The sequence below is a fragment of the Hyperoodon ampullatus genome (genome assembly GCF_949752795.1).
Source record: "Hyperoodon ampullatus genome assembly, chromosome: 19".
Taxonomy (NCBI): Eukaryota; Metazoa; Chordata; class Mammalia; order Artiodactyla; family Ziphiidae; genus Hyperoodon; species Hyperoodon ampullatus.
The window spans coordinates 28,181,230-28,207,884 of NC_136932.1; the positions used below are offsets into that span (position 1 = coordinate 28,181,230).

The 26,655-nt window shown below is 46.6% G+C and overlaps 1 long non-coding RNA gene and 1 pseudogene across 2 annotated transcripts in view; both read right to left on the minus strand.

Moving 5' to 3' along the window:
• LOC307068486 overlaps positions 1-26,655 on the minus strand; it is a 207,001-nt gene that overhangs the window by 167,249 nt on the left and 13,097 nt on the right. The gene's annotated exons all lie outside the window — the stretch shown is intronic.
• LOC307067402 (uncharacterized protein SPEM2-like) lies at positions 1,033-11,498 on the minus strand (annotated as a pseudogene). The gene is made up of 7 exons: positions 11,361-11,498; positions 11,141-11,198; positions 9,735-11,007; positions 8,669-8,726; positions 8,235-8,550; positions 1,436-1,592; positions 1,033-1,146 (listed from the first exon to the last, which is right to left on the minus strand). The product of its transcript is annotated as an uncharacterized protein SPEM2-like (transcript).

The following is a 26,655-nucleotide window of genomic DNA, read 5'->3' on the forward strand; positions in this document are numbered from 1 at the left end:
TGCTTAACTTGATTTGCAAGCAGGGTTGCTACAGATGAGAGACAGTCTTCATAGTGACTGGATCATGCATATAGGATTTCCTCCATTTCATTGTTCAAGACATTAGGACCGCTTACGTAGCCTGTTGGGCTTCTTAGAACTAGCCTGCAGTTCTTTAAAAGTTTCAAGAGAAGCCAGAAATCCAAATTGCTCTGTGAAATAGCCACATTTTAAAAGTAGCAAACCAATTCAAATTTTAAACTCTGCTGGCCAACAACATGGGCCACACAAAACACACCAGTTTGTAACCTCTGATGTATACTGTATAATGCTTTTGTTCTCATCTTCTCATATGATCCTCAGACTAGGCAGCAGATACTATTATTCGCTTCATTTTACAGATGGAGAAACTGAGGCAGAGCAGTTTAGTAGCTTGTCCAAAGTTTGAGCATCACAGCTGGAACTTGAGGTTTTTACAGTGTGCTTTTTTATCCTCATTACAAATGCATCCTTTTAGAAAGAACCTTTTCTTATCCTAAAGATAATACATATTACAAAATACAATAAAGTACAGAAAGGTCAAAACAAAGAAAAAACGACCACTAGTCCCAACATGCCAACATAAGCACTATTACTTAGTGTATTTCTTTACAGAAAAAATAATTTCCCTATTCATTCAATCAGAGGTACCGGCTGTATAGGTTAGGATCTGTGCTAGGTGCTGGGGATATTACAGTGAACAGCCATAGTTCCTGCCCTCAGAAGGCTTACAATCTAGTTCTTGTTCTTTGTTCCATTCATTGCCAACCTAGATGTGAATATCCAATGGAGCTTCTTCAAGAAGCCAAAGAGTAAATAAGCGGATAGTGCATGTCAGGTGGGCCCAAGGCCCCCAGCTGCCCAGTCCCACTTGGGCTTCCTCCCTAGAAACGAAACGAGGAGAGGATTGGACTCCTAGTGAAGGAGTTAAGATGCAGAAAGGGATAGGACTTGAGAGTACTATCAAACTCTCAATTCAAGTGGCCGAGGACCTCGGTCTCGGCCCTCTCGTCCTCAAGGAAAGGGGTCGGGAGGGGGCAAGTGGTACGTGGCGTCCAGAAAGATGACGAGGGTCCACAGGAAGAGGCGGTCCACCACCATGGCCACAAACTGCCAGTCCTCCTTCAACTGGGGGTAGGAAGATTAAACTGTTCCTGGGCTCCAGACAACCAGGGAAGGCGGCCTCAAGGCCCTGTACCGCACCCAGGTCCTAATACCACAGCTTTGAGACAAGGGCGGGACCGCAGAATAGCAGAGAGCGAAACTGCGGGCGACGGATGTGAGTAAAGAACAAGTGGGAAGCCAGGGGGCGGGACCAAGTGAGGCAAACTTCCAATCAGAAAAAAAATCGAGTTCTGGGGGCGGAGCCTAAGTTTGCCGGTGGAGCCAAGGCCACCCAGGCCTTGCCTTAGCCCACCCTCTTTGGAGTCACAGCTTCGTGGTCCTCCTGTTCCCGCAGCTGTTGAGCGGTGTAGCTGATTGAAGAAACGACCTCCCGTAGGTCGGGAGGCAGGCACACAGCCCGGCTTTGGACCATCGATAAATGGCCGCAGGTCCGGGGCAGACAGTTCAGGCTGGAACGTGGAAGAGGCGAGTCTGTTTGGCCACGACCGGGGCACAAAGACGGCCTGCGTGGGTGCTCTAGGCCCCGCCCCAACTCCCTCCTCCAACGCCCATCCAGGTTTCCAAACGTGAGAGAGCCCTTCAGGTTCTCTTCAACAGCGGCGACCTCTCTAGCCTTCCGCAATTCCTCCTATTCCCTTACGCTTTAGTTCCCACCTCCCCGCACAGTGGGCAACAGAAGGGGGACTACAACTCCCATGATGCTCAACCACGACATCCTCTGAGAGCTTAGGACGCCTGCCTCCGCACAGTCTTCTGGGAACTGTAGTTCACCCTCTCCCTTCTACGTGGGCCATGGGGAGTAGATACTACCTGTTGGGTTTGGGGAAGAGAAAATCATGTGGTGGCTTGCGGATGAAATATTCATCTGTTCCCCGACCCCAGCCACTTCCTGGAGAATCCCTGAGAGGTATAGGAGGTGGCTCCGGTATCTGGTCTCTCTCAGGTTTGGGTCTCTTCAGACCCAGATACGGAGGGAGTTTGTGGATAAAGATCTGCAGAGTAGAAGAAGAGGCGTGTTGGAGGGGGCTCTTATGCTTTCAGACCAGAAGGGAAGCCGCCAACCACCCCCACGGCACGTGCCCATTCCTGCGCATGCGTGTATGCATCCCACAGATGAAATGCAACTACACAGCCCAAGAGTCCTTAAGGGGGTTAGGAGGCATCCTGACTGGAAAGAAAAGTTCTGAGGGCTTCCACCCTGATAGTACCTAACCCTGAGAATGCTTCCTTGGGACCCACGATGGGCAGTATTGATGAAGAGAGTCTGGGATCTACGCAATGTTAATGATGGGAAGATAAAATTAATTGGGCAACATTTCAACACCCAAAGACCTTGGCACTTTGACACTCTACCAGGAGTTGTAGTTCTCCCTCAGGTCTGTGAAAGGGAAGGTTGAAAGTTGGTGGGAGTGAGGAGCGATACCTGGACAAAAAGCCAAATACTGGGATTGAGAGTTAACACAGGTTGGAGAGGAGATCTTCTTACCTGACGGACCCAAAGGGGCATTTGGTGGGTGTGGGGTGAGCGATGGTGCAGGTTGAGGACTACGATGTTAAGGATGACTGAGAAGGTGACGAGGACCATGGTAAACATGAGGTATTTGATAATGACGGGGACAGACAGGGAGGTCTCAGGCACTTTGTCTGCCAGCAGCAGCAGGAAAACAGTGAGGGTCAGCAGGGCAAAGATCGAGAGCCCTATCTGCTGTACTTGGGGGACAGAGGGGAAGGCAGAAGGATTAGGCTTTGCCAGAAAGCAATCTCCCTGGCATAATCAGTGACCGTGTTTCCAGCCCACTCAAGGATAGGCTTTTGGAAGGGCCAACTGCATGCAAATAACTCCTACATTTATACCTCCAACCTGGACTGATTCCCCTAAATTCCACACTTGTATCCACCTGCCTACTTAACCTCTCCATTTGGGTGTCCAATAGACATCTCGAACTTAACATGTCCAAAACTTAATTCCCTCACCACCGACTCCCCAGTCTTCCTCAGGTCATAAATGACAACTCGATCTTTCCTGTGGCTCAGGCCAAATCCCTTGGTGTCATTCTCAGCTCTCCTCTCTCTCATCCCATATCCAATCCATACCAAACCCTATTGGCTCTACCTTCAACATATATCCTGAAACTGATGACTTAACCCATCTACCACTACCATCCTGGTACAACTCACCATTACCTCAGATCTGAGTTATTACAAAGGCCTCCTCTTTGCTTCATCCTTTGCCGCCCTGCTGACTGTTCTCAACAGAGCAGCCACATTGATCCCGTTAAAATGTAAATCATATCAACCAAGAGCCCCAAACACAGCCCAGAATGGAGGAGGCAAGTTTGCATACATCTGGTCGTGACCCAAGAGACCAGATGAGGAAAACTGAAGCCTGGACTCTTTCTCACAGGCTGGGGAAATCAGGCATTGGGTGTCCATCCCTACATCTTACCTCCTCCCCAGAGGGTGGCTTCTGAGCCATCCTAAAAAGAACTAAGTTCTCTGCGCTCTGGGGGAGCTTTAAGATGCTGGGGGTGGGTGACAGGGAAAGGAAAATTGCTCTAAGCTCTAAAGCACTGCTCTCCAATAGCATTTTTCATGATGATGGAAATGTTCTAAATCTGTGCCATCCAATGCAGTAGCCACTAGCTCCATGTGGCTACTGAGCACTTAGAAGATCATGGCACTGATGAAGAGAATTTCTTTTTTTTTTTCTGGCCAAGCCATGAAGCTTGCGGGGTCTGAATTCCCTGACCAGGGATTGAACCACTGCCACATCAGTGAAAGCGCCACGTCCCAACAACTGGACTGCCAGGGAACAGAATTGGATGTCAGGGAAATTCTCTTCCCTGAGGAAGAGAAGTTTTAACTTTTTAACTTAATTTTTAATAGAATTAATTTTCCTTAATTTTAAGTAATTTACATTCTAATAGGCCTTTGGCTAGTGGCTACTGTAATTGACAGTGCAGCTCTAGGGCCTTGGGGATAACGGATTTAGCTAGAGAGCGATGGAGGGAAAGCAGGGATAGTTTCGGTCCTCATCAGGCCCTGTGGGATGGGGCTGGGTTGGATGTCCTCCAAAGTCCACAGAACACTTCTCTTGTCTCTTTATTCCTCATGCTTACCTGTCCCCTCTTTTTCTATGTTTCTCACCACACACTGATATCCCCACTCCTTGATGGTCTCCGGTGAGTTGTTGGATGTTGGAAGCCATCCTGGATCCATTGCACCATGACAAAGTCATGAAGCAACGGAAGGCGAAACTGCAAGGCAGCGCCGTGCCAGGAAGGTGGACTACAGCTCTGTTGTTATGTTTTATGATAATAAATTTAAATATAGGGGCAATTTTGGGGGGATGTTGCTCCACGTGAAAGAAAAATTCCTCTAGGACTCCCCCTCCTGAAACTACCACAGAATGGGAAGTACCCACTAAAGACCCGGGGAAATGGGTAAAGAATTAAGAGCCTGGAACTAAAGGGATATTTTTATGAGAAACACCCTCTAGTATGGAGTTATGGCCATGGGCTGGAGTTCCTGATGACATAGGAAATTTATGGTTCTATTATAAAGGAAGATTAATTATAGAAAAGTAAATGCCTAGAGCAGAATTAGTTGCTAGGATAGGGAGAAAGCACTGTCTCAGTTGAAGGAAACAACGAGAAAGGGCATGCAGGGTACATTGTAAATATTTTCGTGGAACCATTGTAAAAGGTTGCCCATGCAAGAAGAGAAATAGGAACAAGTAGCTTCAACTTTTACAATTAAAATAATCATATAACTGCTTGGCTTGGTTACTAAGAAATAACCTGTGATTAATGGGAACTTGGGAAATATTTTAATAGGACATCTAGAAACTAGGGCATATTTAAAAAAAAATCTTTAGAGAACATTTTGAGGTTTGATTGTGCTAAGATTGTTTGGTCACATACCTGGTAATGTAATCAACTACAATATATAAACCTGTGATTGTAAACAATAAAGAAGAGAGAGAAACATGCAATGCTGATACTTTAAGAAGTGTAATAGATTTATTTCCTTCGCCGACGCTATCTATCCCTCGGGTATCCCTTGACTCGCTGGAGCTGGACTCCGGCAGTTGGATGTCGCCCTATGAAGGCGCCTGGGAGACAGAGCTTCGCACTTGTCCCTGTCTGCTGTCTCTGGCGGGCGTCAAAGACCACACGCCCTAGAGAGAGCTTCGCACTTGTCCCTGTCTGCTGTCTCTGGCGGGCGTCAAAGACCACACGCCCTAGAGAGAGCTTCGCACTTGTCCCTGTCTGCTGTCTCTGGCGAGCATCAAAGACCACACGACCTAGAGAGAGCTTCGCACTTGTCCCTGTCTGCTGTCTCTGGGGGGCGTCAAAGACCACACGCCCTAGAGAGAGCTTCGCACTTGTCCCTGTCTGCTGTCTCTGGCGGGCGTCAAAGACCACACGCCCTAGAGAGAGCTTCGCACTTGTCCCTGTCTGCTGTCTCTGGCGGGCGTCAAAGACCACACGCCCTAGAGAGAGCTTCGCACTTGTCCCTGTCTGCTGTCTCTGGCGGGCGTCAAAGACCACACGCCCTAGAGAGAGCTTCGCACTTGTCCCTGTCTGCTGTTTCTGGCTGGCGTCAAGGACCACACGCCCTAGAGAGAGCTTCGCACTTTTCCCTGTCTGCTGTCTCTGGCGGGCGTCAAAGACCACACGCCCTAGAGAGAGCTTCGCACTTGTCCCTGTCTGCTGTCTCTGGCGGGCGTCAAAGACCACACGCCCTAGAGAGAGCTTCGCACTTGTCCCTGTCTGCTGTCTCTGGCGGGCGTCAAAGACCACACGCCCTAGAGAGAGCTTAGCACTTGTCTCTGTCTGCTGTCTCTGGCGGGCATCAAAGACCACATGCCCTAGCCGGGTGCCTGCTGGTTTTGGGAGGTGTAGACATCTGGCCATAGTTCTGGCAGGCTGGGGGAACGGTATCGGGTGGTACACCCAGGCTTGGCTGCCTGTTCGCTGCGAGGAGGTTAGCAGGTCATTGTAGGGCCCCTGAGCCTTGGCAGAGCAGGAGTTGTGACTGGCTGGGACAGAAGTCCATGGTATGTGCTGCCCTGCATCCTCCTTTCGAGGAACTGTCTCAGATATAAATGACTTTTGGGTCTGACGTGGGCCCCAAACTTGGACAGAGTCAGTTCCTAGAGGGTTCTTGTGGAGGCCTGAGTTGTTATGGAGGCCTCGTCTCTTGGATAAGCCAGAGTCTTGAGTAAGGGCTGGACTCTTATGGGGGCCAGGATCTCGATTAATTCCTGAGTCTTTGTGGAAGTTAGGGTCATGGGTATGTTCTGAGCTCCTGTAAATTCCAGCATCTTGGGTAAGGCCAGGATTCTTATGGAGGTCAGAATCTTGATTAAGGCCTTGGCTCCTGCAGACTCCAGAATCTTGGGTCAGGCCTGGATTCTTGTAGTCTCCGGAGTCTCGGGTAAGGCTTGAGCCCTTATGGAGGCGAGCGGTTTGCACAAGACCTGGGCTCTTATGGAGATCAGACTCCTGGCAAAGGACTGAGCTCTTGTTGACTGCAGAGTCTTGGGCATGGCATGGACTCTAATGTGGCCAAGAATCTTGGGTAATGACTGGATTCTTCTGAAGGTCAGAGTCTTGGGAAAGGCTTGGATTCTTGCAGAGGTAAGGGTCTTTGGTAAGGCCTCGTAGTTCGTGGAGGCCTGGATCTTGAGCAAGGCCTGGGTTCTTGGGGAGGCCTGTGTCTCCGGTAAGGCCTGGGGTCCTTTGGAGGACAGAGCATTGGTTGAAACCTAGACTCTCATGAAGTTCTGGGGGTTGGGGCTGGTTTGGGGTTTGGGAAGTGGTGGATAACTGGGGAGGGATGGGGCCCTGGGGAGAGAGGACAGACTGAGGAGACTTGGAGGTTGGGGGAAAGGTGGGGGTTTGTATTAAGGTGGAGGGCTTCTGGTGGTTGCTGTGTTGATGAAGGACAAAGGATCTGGGAAAACAAGAGGCAGAGAAAGAGTGCATGGTGGAGGCATGGTGCATGGTGAGCTCTGGGCACTGGTCGGAGAATGGAAGCAAGGTTGAGAAGGTGCAGCATCCTTGGAGTACACCAGGAATTTGGGGTAGACTGGAGTCTGGGGATCCGTGTTTCTCTTCTCAGACTGGCAAGGATGGGAGCTACAGTGAGCGAAGGTCTTGGACTGTACAAATTTGTCTTTGGCATCATTTGGGATCTTCCATTCCATATTCCCCAACTCCACGTAACCCAGTATGGACCCTGTGGAGGGCTTGACACTGTCCCCACTACATTGCTTCAGTGTTTGCTCAGCTGTACCAGAGCTCACCAGACCATGCCCCTCTTGGGGCCTGGAGAGGGTACCCAAGTCATTTCTGGAGTACCCAGAGTTCTGAGGGGGACACACATGGAATAAGTTCTGCTTCATGCTGCGGGCATAGTAGACCACATGGCCAGTGGAGAGGCCTTGGTCGAAGGTAGACAAGGTAGAGAGAATAGAATCTAGGATGGGGGTACGGGTGGTGGAAGGGACTGGAGTGGTCGTCAGGGCCATGACCAGTGCTGGGACAGAGGTTGTGGCAGAGATCGGGACAGGGGCTGGTGTAGGGGCTAGGGCAGGAGTAGTAGCAGGGGCAGAAGTTGGGGGAGGGACCAGAGTGTTGGCATGGGTATAGGTCAGATGAGCATGGGTCAGGGTGCAGAGAGAAGTGTGGCCCAGGAATTGGGCTGAGGCATGTGAGGGGGCCTGGGCTTGGGCCTGGGCTGGGGTATGGGCTGAGGTATGCTCCAGGCCATGGACCTGGGCAGGGCTGTGCTCAGGGTTGAGGGCTGGTGAGGGGGTCTGGGCCTGGGGGGTAGTGTGCTCAGGGAGGTGGAAAGTGGAGCAAGTCTGGGCCTGAGCTGGGGCGTGCACAGTGGGGTGCTTGTAGGAGAAGGTCTGGGCCTTGGCAGGAGAATGTGCAGGGAGCTGAACTGGGGGGCAGGTCTGGGCCCGGGCTGGGGCCTGGGCTGAGTCATAGTCTGGGGTCTTAGTCTTGCTCTCTTGGGGCAGGCAGAGTGGAACCATGTCCACCTTGCTTCTGCTGAGCTTGGAAGTTGTCTCTCACCTGGAGTTAAAGGTGGCTTGGGACTTTAAGGCTGTGAACGGAGGGTGCTCCCCAGCTCGCACTACCCCCTCCTTCCACAGTCCCTGTAGAGCCTCCGTGGAAGCCCAAGCCCGTCCACACTGAGGCGACATCCAGCAGCTCTTAGAAGCCATCTCATCATCTGTTTCTGGTATCCAGGGGTCAAGTTGGTTTGGGTGCCTGTGCAGGAAGCTTGGGCGATGCTGGAAGTGGGGAGAAACTCTTGAGCACATATTCTTGGGATCCACGGAGCAGCGCATGCACATGCGATGGCTACCTACACAGCTGGCTTGCTTATCTGTGGGGAAAGGCGAGATGAGACAGGGCCTGGGTTCCTGAGGGGCTGAGAATCAAGACAGGGATTGAAGAAAGGGGACAGGCCCACATCCCCTGAGCCCACACTGGCGCCCACTTACCTTTGGGGAAAATACGGTTGAAACCTGCCCGCATGTATCTCTTCAGATGCATCCGGAGCTGAGGGAAGCAAGGGAGGGGGGAATTCGGGATCAGGGTGAGCCCTGAAATCCAACCCTTGTCTGGCCACACCGCAGCAGCCCTCCCATGTCAGCCCCTTCAAGATCCCAGGTCTCCCCCAACCCCACTGCCAAGATCCTGCCTTCACCCGAGTCACCACTTTGATCCCCACGTTGAGCAAGATGAAGCTGACCAAGATCAGAAGAATTGAGTCTCTTAAGTCCTGCCATTTCCTGGGGGTGGTGCCAGAGCACGGCTGGGGTAGTTAATGGGTTTGCTCATCCATGGCCGGGGGTCCCAGGACTGCCTGAGTCCCTTGGCCTCCATATATATACTGGGAGCCAGAGTGAGTCTTAATCGGGCAAGAGGTGGTGTCACAGTGAGGCAGGGGGATGAAAAGCAGGGACCAGCGTGGCATTCCCTGGTTACCAGGGTCAGGTAAGCTGAGCCTGGTCAGTCAAACAGGGCCCGGAGGCTGGCACGCCTCCCCTCGAGCGGTGAAACATTCGCTCACCGCCCGCTGACTCACTTGTTCAAATGACACATTCCATCTCTTGGCCCCTCCTGAGACTATTAAGACCTTGGCCTCAGAGCCCTGCGGAAGGACTGGTTGGAGTCCAGATCCTCAGCCTTCTTCATGCCCTTCACTGGTCGTGGAGGTGGACCGGCCCAGATGTGGAAACTCCCAGTTTGGAAGCAGCTTCTTGTATGAACTTCTTTGTCAACAGGGACAACTGAGACAAAGAGGAGGTGCCCAGAGACCAGTGGTTTGGAGTCTGCAGCTGCAGGTCTACTTAGTGCATGGTATCGGACCAGGAGGGGCCTGCTGGCAGGACTGTGGCCACTAAACCAAGGGGACCCTCAGGCCCAGAAGGGGACACTGGCTTCTTATTGCAGGAAGCCAAGGGCAGGGAACAAGGCTGGCAGGAGTGGTGCTTCCAAGCCACAGACCACCAATGTTTCCTGGACTCTGGTGCTCTTTATCCCTCTCTCCATGCCCAGCCGCACCCCGACCCCGCCCCCATTAGCTGCTGGCCAGTTCATTTTCCCAGTCTGGCTTCCATGCAGGGAGGGCCTCGAGGCCGAGGTGGAAGGTAGCAGCGAGTTGGCCCGCGCTTGGCTTCCTGCACTTGCTGCTTCAGCTCCAGGCTGTCATACACCTGGTAGTTGGCATTTCCCCCCGGGTTCCCGCGGAGTGGCATGAAGGTGGGCTGGGGTGGAGGGTGCTCAGTAGCCTGGACGTCTGGCAGAGTCTGGAAGGGGCGGAGGAGCAGCGCTGAGCTGGGATCCGAGGCCCGCTGGTAGAGGCCTCGGCCAGCACCGTGAGGGAGGCGGAGGCGGCCAGAGGGTGCGCACAGGCAGCATCTCTGCCCATTCAGCTATCGGCGCCACACCTCGTGGGGATCCCGGGAGTAGTTCAAGCGTCCCGTGGAGGGGCGCAGGCTGTGGTTGGTCTGGCTGTGAGCACAGCTGTGGAGGCTCCGTCCTTGGGCTGGGGGGGATCTGCGCTGCCAGGCTTCGGGCCGGCAGCTCCGAGGCACCAGAGCGGATGGAGGCTCAGAGGCCTCCAGACCACGCTGCCGCTGATCCCAGGAGTCATACGGGAGATGGCCCCTTGAGGGGTAAGTGCTGTGCACCACAGGGACCCACGAGGGGTTAGGGGGCAGCAGTCGGGGAAGTGGTGGAGAAGAGGTCCACTCGTCAATGTCCATGTTGCCCCAGATGCGGGATGGTGAGCAGGGGGCCCCGAAGGACTGCAGCCTTAGCTCGGACTTGGTCTCCACACGCTTGGGCATGCAGTGCAGCTCGGGCGACACGTAGACAGGGTGGTGGTAGGCTGGCCAGGATCCCACCTTGGTGACCCCAGAGGCCCATGTTGGAGGGCAGGCCCATCTGCTGGTAGAGCCCTTCCCAGCACCCCCAAGGGAACTTGGGTTGTGGGAAGGAAAGGTCGTCCTCCTCCTCCAGGTAAGAGTCCAGGTCCTCCTAATCAAAGGAGGGTATCAGCCGCAGCTGTGACATCCCGTGGCTGCGATGCAGCCTACAGAAGCCTGAGCGGCTGTAGGGGAACTGTCTGCGGATCTTCGGCCTCCGCTGGTGGCTGCAGGGGTGGCGGCTGCAGCTGCAGCTACAGTTGCGGAGATGATGGTAGGAGGACGAAGAGTAGCAAGTGGGCCGGGCCATTCTCACTTCCACAGGGTCCAGGGTGCAGTGCATGTGGATGTCTTGGGCCTTGGCTGGAGGATGTTTGGGGGAACTTTCCAAGCCTGCGAGATTTCATCTGGGGGAGGTGAGAGTCCATGAGCGCAGGGCAACTGTCAGAAGAGTTCAGGGTTGGGAACCTGGGGACCTGGGTTTCTAGGGCCCAGGGAATGGCAGGGTCGGGTTGCCCCCTACCTGTCTTCTGTACTTACTTTTCTGATTAATCCAATACATGGACTTTTCTAAGGCTTTCTGGAGCCCATGCCATATCTGGCGTGGGGTGGGGTGCGGTGGGTGAAAATGAAGGCCAGGCTCTCTACCTTCACCCCCATTCCAAGCCAAGAACATTGCTGCAGACGGTGGTGCAGGCTGCAGCTGGTTCCCACCCTCAGCCCTCTTCACCCCTACTGGTGATCCCCAACCATCATTGACCATAGTTGCCAAGCTGATCCCAATGCTGACAAGAATGACAAGGCCCAGCAACAGGAGTAGGAAGTCCTCCGCATTCTGGGTACTTTCTTGGTATTGATGGCAGCACCCCAGGTTGTCATAACAGAGCCGGTTTTCCATGGTGAGTGGGGGGTCCTAGGGCCACCTTGACCACGGAACGCCCCCGGCCCACCGGCCCTGACCCACACTGCACTCATGCCAGGACCTGGGGACACCCACCAACAGGTGAGGGAGCATGGTCATAATGAGGCATGTTGCAGGGAGTCACAATGCAGAGGTGTCCAATCTTTCATCCACTTAGCTGGCCCTTTATGTGGCACTCTCTGCCCTCGGCTCCCACTACATGGAGCCTAGTCCCCAGAGTTCAGTCTGTCCTTCTGTCTCCATGGGGCCTTGCTTAACTTGATTTGCAAGCAGGGTTGCTACAGATGAGAGACAGTCTTCATAGTGACTGGATCATGCATATAGGATTTCCTCCATTTCATTGTTCAAGACATTAGGACCGCTTACGTAGCCTGTTGGGCTTCTTAGAACTAGCCTGCAGTTCTTTAAAAGTTTCAAGAGAAGCCAGAAATCCAAATTGCTCTGTGAAATAGCCACATTTTAAAAGTAGCAAACCAATTCAAATTTTAAACTCTGCTGGCCAACAACATGGGCCACACAAAACACACCAGTTTGTAACCTCTGATGTATACTGTATAATGCTTTTGTTCTCATCTTCTCATATGATCCTCAGACTAGGCAGCAGATACTATTATTCGCTTCATTTTACAGATGGAGAAACTGAGGCACAGAGCAGTTTAGTGGCTTGTCCAAAGTCTGAGCACCACAGCTGGAACTTGAGGTTTTTACAGTGTGCTTTTTTATCCTCATTACAAATGCATCCTTTTAGAAAGAACCTTTTCTTATCCTAAAGATAATACATATTACAAAATACAGTAAAGTACAGAAAGGTCAAAACAAAGAAAAAACGACCACTAGTCCCAACATGCCAACATAAGCACTATTACTTAGTGTATTTCCTTATAGAAAAAATAATTTCCCTATTCATTCAATCAGAGGTAACGGCTGTATAGGTTAGGATCTGTGCTCGGTGCTGGGGATATTACAGTGGACAGCCATAGTTCCTGCCCTCAGAAGGCTTACAATCTAGTTCTTGTTCTTTGTTCCATTCATTGCCAACCTAGATGTGAATATCCAATGGGGCTTCTTCAAGAAGCTAAAGAGTAAATAAGCGGATAGTTCATTTCACGTGTGCCCAAGGCCCCCAGCTGCCCAGTCCCACTTGGGCTTCCTCCCTAGAAACGAAATGAGGAGAGGATTGGACTCCTAGTGAAGGAGTTAAGATGCAGAAAGGAATAGGACTTGAGAGTACTATCAAACTCTCAATTCAAGTGGCCGAGGACCTCGGTCTCGACCCTCTCGTCCTCAAGGAAAGGGGTCTGGAGGGGGCAAGTGGTACGTGGCGTCCAGAAAGATAACGAGGGTCCACAGGAAGAGGCAGTCCACCACCATGGCCACAAACTGCCAGTCCTGCTTCAGCTGGGCGTAGGACGATTAAACTGTTCCTGAGCTCCAGACCCCCAGAGAAGGCGGCCTCAAGGCCCTGTACTGCACCCAGGTTCTCCTACCATGGCTTTGATCCAAGGGCGGGCCCACAGAATAGCAGAGAGTGAAACTGCGGGCGACGGATGTGAGTAAAGAACAGGTCGGCTGCTTCCCACTACCTATCTACCTTACGTTTGGTTGTATATATATGTCCATGCCTCTCTCTCACTTTGTCACAGCTTACCCTTCCACCTCCCCATATCCTCAAGTCCATTCTCAAGTAGGTCTGTGTCTTTATTCCTGTTTTACACGTGGGTTCTTCATAACCTTTTTTTTTTAAATTCCATATATATGTGTTAGCATACGGTATTTGTCTTTCTCTTTCTGACTTACTTCACTCTGTATGTAAGCTTTTTACATTCATCATCTCATTTACTCTTACAATATCCTCCATTAGGTGATAAGCTGTATTAATAATGCTATTTGCAGATAAAGAAATTGCACCTTAGAGATATTAAATACCTTCAAATGTTTCTGGCTAGAAAAACTTAAAATTGCAACAACAACAGCAAAAAAAAAAAATCTAAGAGACTAAGTTAGGACTCAAACACAGGTGTCCAAGGCTTATAATCACTACAGTATTCTGTATGATAAGCAAGCAATTGGGGAAGAACTGGATCAAACACTTTCTGTATGAACTGAGGCAAGTCACTCTACATCTAAACACTGGGGACAATAGTATCTGCTGTCATTTTTCTCACAAATGCCACAAAGAACAAATTTAAGACTGCTGCTTTGAAAGCATCTGGTGAATGAAAGAATATGTAATGTTTTAGATAACCATTATTTTCATCCAATTAACTTTTCAAGTAACTTTATTTGCTCACTGAAATTGAAGTACTTCAAGGACAATCAAAAAGGTCTTACCTAAAACCACAATCAGCAGTTTCTGGAATGCATCTGTCATAGCCTTCTGAATAGCAAGCTTCTGGGTTACCTTCCTTTCCATAAGGAATGATAATGACCCTAAATCCAACCAAAACAGATGAATTTTAAGTGTCTGTCTGGATAACTGATTTCTAGGTTATGTGTTTAAAACTAAAAATGCATCTGTGATTCTTAGATCATTATCTTAGTGATTAAGGGCAGGCACAACACTGGGGTACGGGTGAATGTCTCTGTTGTAGGTATACCCTGGCATGGCACATTTTTACTGCTCAGATCTATTCTGGAAGTTCCTAAAATACTCGATGGGAAATGCAAACCAAGAACATGGCTTTAATCTCATACTACTCACAGATTTCAAATGGACAAGCTGAGGCTGCACTGCTACAGACCCTGCTCTCCTGTGCGTAAAGGGCTTGATTCATACACTGAGATAGATTTGGTGATAGTGCAGATGATCTGGCCGCTCCTCAACCATCACCCACTCAGGTGGATGGTGGACTCTCCTCCACTCCATTCGCTAACAGCCCTGCCTCTGAGTTAAAACCCTAAGCCCAAGTGCCATGGATTCTAGGAAGAAACTCACTACCAATCAGAATCCCCTTTCTAGGGATCTACATTTACTTTTTCTGCTCAGGCCCTTCTATAGGAGGCAAAGGACTGAATATATACACAAGAGTTTATTTCAATCTTTAGACAATGATTTTGTTGGGATAACTGAAGGCCAGAAGACATCTGTATTTAAAGGAATATTTTAGCACATAACAAATTATTAACAACAACAAAAAAAACTAACTAATTTTCCATCCTCCTAAGCTTCTTGGCAGGCAGTCAGTTCTAAAATTCTAAAGTTTAAGGTGCTGTCAGGTATTGCCTAAGATAAAAACCTATATTGTCAGGCAGAAAAAATCTGCCCAGGGCTTTAATGGCTTAGAAAAGGTGATGATGTATCTGAAAAGGTGAGTTTCAGAAAGAAAGGAAAAAAGAGAAATCCCACTCCCTCACCTCCCCACACACAAACATACTGGAAAACAGACCTTCCTCCAACTTATGCAAAGGTTCCTCAGCCATGACAACTCCGGGACTCCTGCACTCATGGGAGGGCAACACCACCTCTAAAGCACAGAAGATCTTCAGGCTTTGCTTCTGAAGTGGTGTCACAATATCTTCATTTTCCCTTTCTTCAAGGTTAGAAAGATCCTGAAGCTGTTAGGATTATGAATTAAACGCTAGACTTCAAAATATCCTGTTGTTAGAGATAAAAACAAAACTCCAGCAATCCCAGGTAATAGTTTAGGTATGCAATAGCTTCAAAATCAAGTGAGACTTGCAAATGAATGACTAGATATGGACAACTATTTTTTATTATATACCATACAAATACTGGAGAAAATTATGGACACCACCATCCAAGTCATTGAGATTATCACTAATTCTAGGTGGCAGGCCAATGCTCACATACTTCCCTGTGGAAGGCTCTCACATCTCCTCCCCATAGCCCTGTTCTATTCTTCTCTCTAAAGTCTAGGAGTTCAATGTTGAAAGGAGTCTGGTGAGTCAAAGAAAATCTACAGTTTACCTTGATGATCCTTTTTGACCACCCATTGAAACCAAAGTAGTGATTTGCCAATTCTTGGCATCTGGAGCTGTTTAGGGCCAGCGTATTATGTTGAACCGCCTTATGTCTGGCGACAAGACGAACCTAAAGACATAAAAGTCCTAAAAATATCACAATCCTACATAGAGACTTGTTTTGGATATACCTGAGATTTATCAACACCAATTTCATACAGTGGTTGTGAAGATTAAGTAGGACATTTTAAGCAATGAGCTCACAGTCAGCCCTAAATAAATGTTATTTATTATTTTTAAGTCAGTACTTTTCTGCATCATTTCCAGGGACCCTGATTAACCGGAAGGTTCCCTGACCTCTGGTGGTGAAAGTGATGATGAAAACAACCAAGGAAGCCCAGCAGAAGCCTATTATGGGGCTGGGGGTAAGCAAAGGAAGTGAACTGTTTTACTCCTCTCATCCTGTAGCTCCTGCTTGAGAATATGACCTGAAGAGGAGGTAAGATGGACCTGCCACTGAATCAGGACCTTAATCTGTAGCACCCCCTCCCCACGTTACTAACCCCTGTTAGAAGAGGGAATACCTATACCTCTATAAATGTAAATAAAGCAACCAAAAGAATTAGGGGTTCATCTGCATTAACAAGCTTCTTTGAGAGTGCAAATATTTCCAGTCGTAACTCTCTAAATAACTTACATATTACTGTGGATTTTTTACATCACTAGTTCTTTCTTAAATATCTATTTCTACTTTGAACAGGGTGTAGTATATAAATATAGTCATAAAAATTCAAATAATACAAATAAAGTCAAAGCATTGTTAATTCTTTATTGCTTTGTGCATCTTCCTCTGTCACTAGTTTATGAGCTCCTTAAGTGCTTGAAGGAACCATATATTATTCTTTCCTTGTTACCAGAAGCAAGCATAGATCTTGGCATATAATAGAGGAGTGATGGTCTGTTGACTGAGTGAATGAATGAGTACATAAGAAAATGAAATTACTTTCTCCAACTGAAGCTGCCTGCTGGGAAGGAGAAATGAAGACTAATTTTTAAATGTTGAGTGTCGCATGAGAGGCTAGGCCCTGTACGGTGAGTCATAATGGAGCTGTCCTGGACAATTAGGAAGCTTCAGAAGGGCTCTGAGCCCCTGGTAGTAGAGACAGTTGACATCTGGGATAACCTTGCCACAGTTCTTGCTGGCAAACATCTCCCTTCGTGCTACTGAGAAAAACTCAGATACATTAGGCCTTTCCTTCATTTTATTTTAAGATGTTATTCACTTTTCTGTATTTATAAAAATACAGGGGAAAAAAGATAAGAATTATGTATACATGCCAATGGATAAAGGAACACATAATTGGAACTTCCCTGCTGGTGCAGTGGTTAAGACTCTGTGCTCCCAATGCAGGGAGCCCGGGTTCGATCCCTGGTCAGGGAACTAGGTCTCACATGCATGTATCAACTAAGAGTTCACACGCCACACTTAAGGAACCTGCGAGCCGCAACTAAAGGAGCCTGCCTGCTGCAACTGGGGAGCCCTTGAGCCGCAACTAAGGAGCCAACCGGCTGCAACTAAGACCCGGTGCAACCAAATAAATAAATAATTAAAATTTAAAAAGAACACATAATTAAAGTAGATAACAATATCGGGGGTGTGGGTAGTAAACTAAGGCTCTGCATTAACAAAGAAATCTAGGGCTTCCCTGGTGGCACGGTGTTTGAGAGTCCGCCTGCCGATGCAGGGGACACGGGTTAGTGTCCCGGTTCAGGAAGATCACACATGCCGCAGAGTGGCTGGGCCCATGAGCCATGGCTGCTGTGCCTGCGCGTTCGGAGTGTGTGCTGTGCAACGGGAGAGGCCACAACAGTGAGAGGCCCACATACCGCAAAAAAAAAAAAAAAAGAAAACCAGAAGGTGCAAAACTGTTTCCTATCCCAGACTCCTATCTTCCGTCTTACAAAACTGTAACTGACACTTCAGAGAATCAAAGTCCACACCATGTAGGATTTTTCCGACCAGTACAAAACACTGGCTCAAGGGCAAGTTCAAACTGGCTATTAATTCAGTTCAGCAAACATTTCCTGAGGCTAGGCCCTGTGTTAGCAGCACTAAACTCAAAGAGGAACATGCCATCGCTACTTTCAAGAAACTTAGATTCTAGCAAGACAGGCAAAGCACAAATGAAAAATAACAAGAAATACCTTTCATCTGCCGAAAGGCATGAGCTGCCCTCAAAAGAAGAACACAAGTTCACTGTGCAGAGATGATAGGGAGAGCACAGGGGAGTTTATCAGAGAGAATGCACAAGTCACCAAGAAAGGAAAAAGCACATGATACACTCCAAGTGTGTCAGAGAAGGAGGGAAAGGAGCTAAGAATGCCCTCCAATGCCACAAGAAGTGAGGGCTTTATTCCATAGCAATGGAGCATGATGGGAGGTGTTTAAATAAAGAAGGAACCTATCGGGCAGTGCAGTGGTTGGGAATCCGCGCTTCCTCCATGGCGGAAAGGGGTGGGGGGAGGGTTTGATCCCTGGTCGGGGAACTAAGATCCCACAGGCGGCATGGTGTGGTCAAAAAAAAAAAAAGAAGGAACCTATCATGTAGAAGTCCTGTGAACAACTGGTGATAAGCAGGCATTGCCATTAATAACACACCACTAAGCAGTCCAAGTAATAGAGATTGAGAATTCAAGCGCAGCCTCTCCTGAGCTATACCACTCATAATGCAGGGAGCAGCAATCCTGGGCAAAGAAGACCTAAGATCCTCTGACCTGACAGTCACAACATTGCTCCGGCGGACCATGCTTGCAGACCTCCCACCACCATGTCTGTTGGTTCCGAGACTGCTCTTCTTGCCTGTTCCCAACCTCGCTCACTCTCCCCACTTTCTACCTCACCAAACGGCCCCAAGGTACAGGTCTCCTCCATCCTTCCAAAGCTCAATTTATGCCACTTCGCTTTTAAGAAAGACCCACGTTAGCGCCTGTTTTCCCTACCAAAAGAAATCCAAAGAGGTATCTGTTTTCACAAAAAAAGGGGGGAAAATGAGAACAGTGCCCGGCACATGTTGTGCAGCAGCCCATACAGAGGCAATTCACACTGTGCGCTGCAAAAGCGGGTGCAAGGGGCACCACCCAGCTCCTTCCTGGGAACCACACTCAGCACCTCAGCATCAAGCCACCATAGCTTTGAACTGTCACTGAGCTTCTGTACTTTAGCTCAATTTATTTTGTGCATCCGTTAGCAAGATGTGTCCTATGGTCACTGCTTCTTCGCTTTATGCCACTTCGGCTTATGAAAGGTTTCATGGGAACGCTCTGCTTTCAGTCATTGGGGGAAACCCATACTTTTTGTCCTCCCGCCTCCCTCCAGCCTACACATCCACTCTTGGCCTGGCCTTTCCAGCTTTGAAAAGACAACCTGGCTCCGCCCTCTACCGCCTATATACTGCAGTGAAAGATGAGGGGAGAAGCTGACAGGCAGACAAAAGGCAGCATCAGTGAGTGAGGCCTGACGACAGACAACGGAAGAGTTCCAGGCCCCTTCAACTTTTGAGATGTTTGGTATAATAAAAAATGTAGAAACACCTAAGGGATGGGATGAGAAAGAGCTCAAAATGGACTTCAGTATTTGTTAGCATTTGTTAAATATGGGTGGTACATACACGGGGTACACTGTAATATTCTCCACTTTTCTCAGTATGAAATTTTTAATTAAAAATATACCAAAACACGGTTTTAAAAATTAGAGGATATTTAAAATGTTTATACATTTGACAAGTTAATACAACACAAAAAATGAAATCTAATTGTGTAATTCACAAGGAAATCCAACAAATATTTAGAGTATTGTATCCTCAGGCATTACATGGCCTCCCTTTAAACTTCCTCAGCTCTCCCTCAGTGGGCTATAATTCCCCGTTTACTTTAAGGGAACTTCAATATTTAAGTTATGATTGGTGTTTATGTCCCTTATACAAACATGCATTAATTTGGGGAAATCAATTATCAAACAAACATCAAAAGTAATCATTTCTACATTACTAATGTGACTTTGCCCATTAGAGATCAGAATGGCATTACAAGATCATCAGTCACTTATTCTATAGGCCAGAGTTGACGCTATTGACATTTTGGGCTGAACAATTCTTTGTTGTGGAAGGCTGTCCTGTGCCTCATAAATGTTTCAGCAGCATCCCGGCCTCTGACCACTAGGTGCCAGGAGCACGTCTCCTGACTTACGACAACTAAAGATGTCTGTCTCCAGACATCAGCAAATGTCCCCTGGGGGGCAAAATCTTTCCAGGTTGACACCTACTGATATAAACAAGCATATAGTGTTTGCTTGCCAAATAACAGCAACAGAAGATGGATAAATCCATGGATTCCAAAGGTCCTAGAATTAGCAAATCTTCTCTATAAAACTCATAGCCCACATCTAGAAAATATTACAAAAGGAAGCAAAATGAAAAGAAAAACTAACAACACATGAGCTAAAATCTTTACTAGGCACAGAACACAGCACAGTGATCCAAAGCACAGACTTAGAGCCAGAGGACTTACATTCAGAACTCACCAGCTGTCACTCACCAACTGTGTCACTCACCAACTGTGTCACTCACCAGCTGTGTGACCTGGAGCAAATGACTTAGCCTCAAGTATCTCAACTTGCTCACCTCTAAAATGGCAAGGAGACAACTAATACCTACCTCCTATGGTTATTTATTTTCACTTAAGAATTAAGCGAAATAATACGTGTAAAGTGCTTAAAAGAATGCCTGGCATACAGTGAGTGCTCAGTAAGTGTTAGCTAGTGTTATTTCACTAAAATTCCATATTTTCAATTTATACAAAGTGGAAATCACTTTACAGATTTCAACATACAACACTGTATTTATAGAAAATAAAATATCATGCTATGTAACTACTTTATCTACTTGACAGAGGAATTATTTTCACCCATTTTCAACATCTCGGTAAACTAATAATGGTTATGATTATGCATTCATAATAATGATTATGCTCTCCAATAGCCACTGGAGAAACAAGTGTACCTGTACATCGCTGACAAAGACAAGCTAACCCCTAAAACTGGCTCTGAGGGGAGATCACAAAGCCTACCATCAACATTAATCACCAAACATATTAGCCAGGGATATCTCAATAAAAGTAACACAGAAGTAGAGATTAGGGACAGAATTACTAACTCCCGGAGCTATGGGGGGAAGTGACTTAATTTCAAGAGTTAATGTCTCTGATATGTAGGCTCAGGTGCCCACCTCAGCACTGGATATGAAGATGCCTACCACAATTAATCAGGTCCCAACAGTTCATTTCTAACTGCGGTCTCCCTGAACCTCACTGTGGCTACTTCTGTAGCGTAGCTCTCCATACAAGGCAGGTCTCTGGTAACTCTGTTCTCTGGTTCTTCAGGAAACAGCATGACCTGGCTACACATACTCCTGAAGAAGTTCAAGCGTCTTCTTGAAAAACATAAAATAGAAACTGCCAGCCGAAGTCAAAGTGAGACAATGTCTCAAGCCACGCTAAAATGGGATAAAAAAAACACAGAGATCTAGAAACTACCTCTATACAACGCCAGCACCAGACACACCTCACCATGTAGCCAACACTCTTGGCCAGGATACACGGATACACCCGTGTCTACAGCATGCAACCCTGCCACGTAGCGGACAGACACTGACCAAGCTGGGTCTTGTACAGCCTCTGCCATGGGGACAGAAAGGCCCAGAGAAGGGCGCTGAGTCGCTTAAACCCACCAGTGTGGGAAGAAGCACCACGTCCACCCATTGAGAAGGCCACCCCTATTTGCCTTGACTCTTTCTCTTCCTGTTAAAAATTATCCAACTTTCACCAAAAGAATACACAATACAAACTTTCTGCAAACTCCTGCCCCTGTGGGGAACGGCATTCCTGGAGGATGTAACTTCACAGACAAAAAAGCTGGAATCAGTAACCAAGGTTCTAATTCAAATCCGGTCTAATTCAAATCCATTAACCCCTGTGATCCGTTGCCGATCTACAAAAAGAGCCTAACAGCACATTAGTCGTTTGACCAGCCAGCGTCCATCCCTTTTTCTGGTAATAAAAGCCCACAAATTCCCTCAGAGTAGGCACCTCTCCCCGTCTCTCAGTCAGCGTGGTTCTGGTGGGATCGAATCCACCAAAGAACCACGGGTGCCACGTGACCAGAACTGGCCAATCCCAGTCTCACAGCCTCAAACAGCGATTGGCTCCAGGTCAGACATGTGACCCCATAAGAGCCAATGAGACATCATGAGACTTTTGCTGAGGCTTCTGGGAAAGAGACAGGCGCTCTTTCCGGCTGAATCTAAATGCTGACAGGCTACAGGGGGTGAATATGCTACAGCCAATTTTCTAACATACAGTTCCTACAACTGAAGTCCATACAGGAAAAGGAAGAGTTGACTCGTGGGGAGAACCTGAGTCCTGATGACTTTACTTGAGCCCTGAATCCAGCTAGCTCTGCCTGACTTTGCAGTTAGGTGAGCCTAACTCAAATTTCTTTCCAGCTTAAGCCAATTTAGGTTGATATTTCAGGCAGCTGAAGCGAACTGATGTATATGTGTATATCTGATTAGTACCTCACAGGATGTGAAAAATGGAATGAACTGATAGCTGTCTTGTAAAACAGTGTGTATATACATGATTATTAAAAACACTGGTCACAGGTATTGATTAATAATAACAAGTGCAAAGAGAAAAAAGTGGGCATGGGAGAGAAATGACTTAGTGTGATATGTGCTTATTCTGACTCTTGAAAATATTCCAAAACATTTGTTTAAACAATTTTATCATAAAGCTATTTCAGCAATAATAATAAGAATAATAACAAGAGCCATTTGCTGAATGCTTACTGTGGGCCAGAGGCCGTTGAAATGACTATATTATGTAATCTGCTTGAGTCCTCATAATGACCTTACAAGGTGGATGTTATTATTATCATTCCCACTAACAGATAAGGAAACTGAAGCACAGACAAGTTAAGTTACTCACCCACAGTTCCACTGTAAATAAAAGGCAGGATTCAAATGCAGACATTCTGATGCAGCTCGTGCTTTTAGCCAAGACACTGAATCGGAACCTACACTCAGAGTTCTAATGCTGTTCCAGTGAAGCAGAAACTCAAACTCAGGCACTCCCAAAAGCATCAAATGGGAATGTAATATACGACTATTTTAACCCTGGAAGAGTCTTAAGGACTAATTCCTACATAGTTCTGCATTATGAAAGTATACATATTTAACCACATTAGTGATTATCAGTTTTTGAAAAAGTGTGAAAACCCTCACAAACCTCAACCAATTGCATCCTTTGCTTAAACAAAAGTCCTAGATGTTCCCAAGACTAAGAGGTATATTAATTAGTACTACCTTTCCAGAAAATAACATTTGCACCTTCCACAAAGTCAACTTTATGAGGACATTCCCATCACTAAGTTACTTTTCACCACTTTTATAGAACAGAAACTTATTTTAAAATCTACCCATCTTAGTATAATATAAAAAAGAAAAAAATTTATGAACTGGACTTTCTCAAAATTAAACCTTTTTCCTCTTTGAAAGACACTATTATGTTAGAAGGATACGAAGCCAAGCTAAAGACTGAGAAAAAAACAACGGCCAATCACATACCTGAAAAAGGATTTGTATCCAAATATATAAAGAATTCTCAAAACTCAACAGTAAGAAAACAACCCAATTAAAAGCTAGGCAAAAGATTTCAACGGCACTCCACTAAGAGGATCTAATGATGGCAAATAAGCACATGAAAAGATGTCCAATGGCATTAGTCATCAGAGAAATGCAAATTAAAACCATGAAAAGATATTACCACATACCTATTAGAATGGCTAAATTAAAATCACTGATAGTGTCAGTGATGTGGAATAGGTGGAATTCTCGTACATTGCTAGTGGGAGAATATAAAATGGTACAGACACTCTGGGAAAAGGGTTGACAGTTTCTTATAAAGTTAAAAATATACTCACTATATCACCCAGCAATCCCCTCTCCCCAGAGACAGCTACCCTAGAAATAGAGAAATGAAAACTATGTTTGCACAAAAGTCTGTACACAAATGTTTACAGCAGCTCCTAACATTCCTAAATGTTAAAAATTGGAAACAACACAAATGTCCTTTAATGAGTGACAATGGAAAACTACTCAGTAATAAAAAGGAATAAACTTTCAATACATGCAATAACTTAGATGAACCTCAAAGACAGAGTAAAAGAACCCAGTCTCAAAAGGTTACATGTATGTTTGCATTTATAGAACATTCTCAAAAAGACAAAACTATAGGGATGGAGAAAAGGTCAGTGGTTGCAGAGGTTATAGGATGGGGACAATTAATTATAAAAGGATAGAATCAGGGAATTCTGGGGGGTGATAATATTATTCTGTATTCTGATTGTACTGATGGTTGCACAAACTACACGTGTTAAATTAACAGAATAAAAGAAAAAAAGTTAGTTTTACTGTATGATAATTTTAAGAATAAAATTTTAAAATTATTTTTAAATATGAAACTCAATGTCACAATGGACACGATTTTTAAAAACTGGAAAGAAATGAAGAAGGATAAGTTTGTTAATAAAAAGAAAACCTGGGCTTCCCTTGTGGCGCAGTGGTTGAGAGACTGCCTGTCAGCGGGGGGGGACACGGGTTCGAGACCAGGTCTGGGAGGATCAAACGTGCCACAGGGCAACAGGGGCCGGGAGGACAACTACTGAGCCTGCGCATCTGGATCCTATGCTCCACAACAAGAGGGGCTGTGGCAGTGAGAGGCCCACGCACCACGATGAGGAGTGGCTACTGCTCGCCTCAGCTAGATAAGGCCCTCGCACAGAAACGAAGACACAACTCAGCGAAAAATAAATAAAAAATAAATAAAAATAGATACAGTATTTTCCACAACTACTGAGGCCACACGTAGCAACTACTGAAGCCCGCACACTCTAGGGCCTGTGTGCCGCAACTACTGAGCCCAGGTGCTGCAATTACTGAAGCCCGCACACTTAGAGCCCGTGCTCCACAACAAGAGAAGCCACCACAATGAGAAGTCCGCAGACCACAACAAAGAGTAGCCCCCACTTGCCACAACCAGAGAAAGCCTGCGCGCAACAACAAAGACCCAACACAGCCAAATATAAACAATAATAAAAATAAATAAATAAAGGCATCATCACATAAAAACAAATGAGGAAATAATTTTTTTAAAAAGAGAATAAGTGGTGGGGCAGTGGTTAAGTATCCGCGTGACAGTGCAGGGGACACGGGATTGAGCCCTGGTCCGGGAAGATCCCAAATGCTGCAGAGCAACTAATCCCGTGAGCCACAACTACTGAGCCTGTGCTTCTGGAGCCTGTGCTCTGCAACAAGAGGGGCCACGGCAGTGAGAGGCCCACGCACCACGATGAGGAGTGGGCCCTGCTCGCCGCACCTAGAGAAGGCATTTGCACAGAAACGAAGATCCAACACAGACAAAAATAAATAAAAAATAAATACATTTCAAAGGAAAACCTACACATTTCCCTTTCTGCAAATGTAGGTTTTCGAGGCAAGAGTAGAGCCTCAGAAAGAATGTCTGCAAACAGAACAATCACTAGTTCACTAAGTACAAAATGTAGGACACTTTTGAAGAATCCCATCACAGCTAGATAATTGGTCCAGGACCAAAAGTAAACACTGGAAGAAAAATGAAATCAACAGTGTACCACAGAGGTGGTAGGCAGACAGGCCTGGACTAAGACATGTTCAGTAATAGATAATGAGGGTGGTGATTTGTAAACATCATTCTTGTCCCACTGTGGACTTCCTTCTGCCACAGTATAAGGATACCAGCAGATCATATTGAAATCAAGTCAAGAAATGTACTTTTATATTTTTAAAAATCAATTATTGTCCTTAAATTAACTTTTCTTATTAGTTTAGTGATGGTCCTCTATTACTTCTAAAACATTAAATCTTATTTGATTAGAGACAGACTTCAAAAAATAAAAATAAACTGTGATCAAACAGCAGGAACAAGCAGTAGTAACTAAAATTTCTTCAATCTAAACTGAAGATGATTTCTGTATCTCTGTCTTTTATATTTGTCTCCATTAGGGGAAAAAAATATGTACCTCATAATTAACTTGACTGGAGTGAATCACACTGCATTGGTAAAAGTTTCAGAAGACAAATCAGCTGTGCTAAACAGTACCACTATCCACCTGAGCAGAAATTACTCTCCATAAGTTTCTTCACATAAGTAACAAAACAAAAATTTAAACAAAAGAAGAACTACTAGAAAAAAATTAGAGATTCAATTTTTAAGTCAGTAATTTGCCTTTAGTCAGTAATTTGCCTCATACATTATTATTTTCCCTGTGGAAACCCAATTATTATCCTGAAAACAAGACCACTTTAGAAAGCAAATGCATTGTGACAAAAGACAGAAAAGGCAGATTGATACATTATTAAAATAACTCACACGCCATACCCTGAGGAGTAAGGAAGCCATGGAAGAGCAGGCCCCCTTCTCCTCAATAGACAGCACAGCTGTGGGGAAGACACTGCAGCTAGCAGAAGCGTGTCACACTTCCTCAGGGAGGAAGCAAGTTACAGAACACTCTAGAGAGGGTGCCCATAAACTGACGGCCACGCTCATTACCCAACAACATCCAGGGCACCCACAGGCTGACTGCAACCCAACTTTCCCACCATTCCCACACAGGCCCCAGGAACTGTCAGGCCTCTGAGGCTCTGCCAATGCCCTTCCCTCTACCTAAACATCCTTTCCCTCCTCTCTCCGGACCTCAATCCTGCCCAGCTCTAAATGAACACACCAAAGCCTATTTCCCTAAGAATGCCTCTCTCAAAACCAAAGTTACTTCCTAGAGAATAATCCGCCTCTTACTCATACATTATCTTGGATTAAATACATCATGTAAGATGCCTTATGCGACCAACACAACTATTTTAGAAATAGGAGTCATGTTTTATATCATCTATGACATGACATGACAACCAATCAGCTCACTAAAACCATTCAATAAATACTCTAATTGAATTTCCGAAAGAGTTGACCTAAAATAACCTAAATGCTAAGCATTTCAAGAACTGTCCTGAACCAAATTCACTTCTCATTTGAATGCCAATGTCATAGACAGGGATGTTGTATT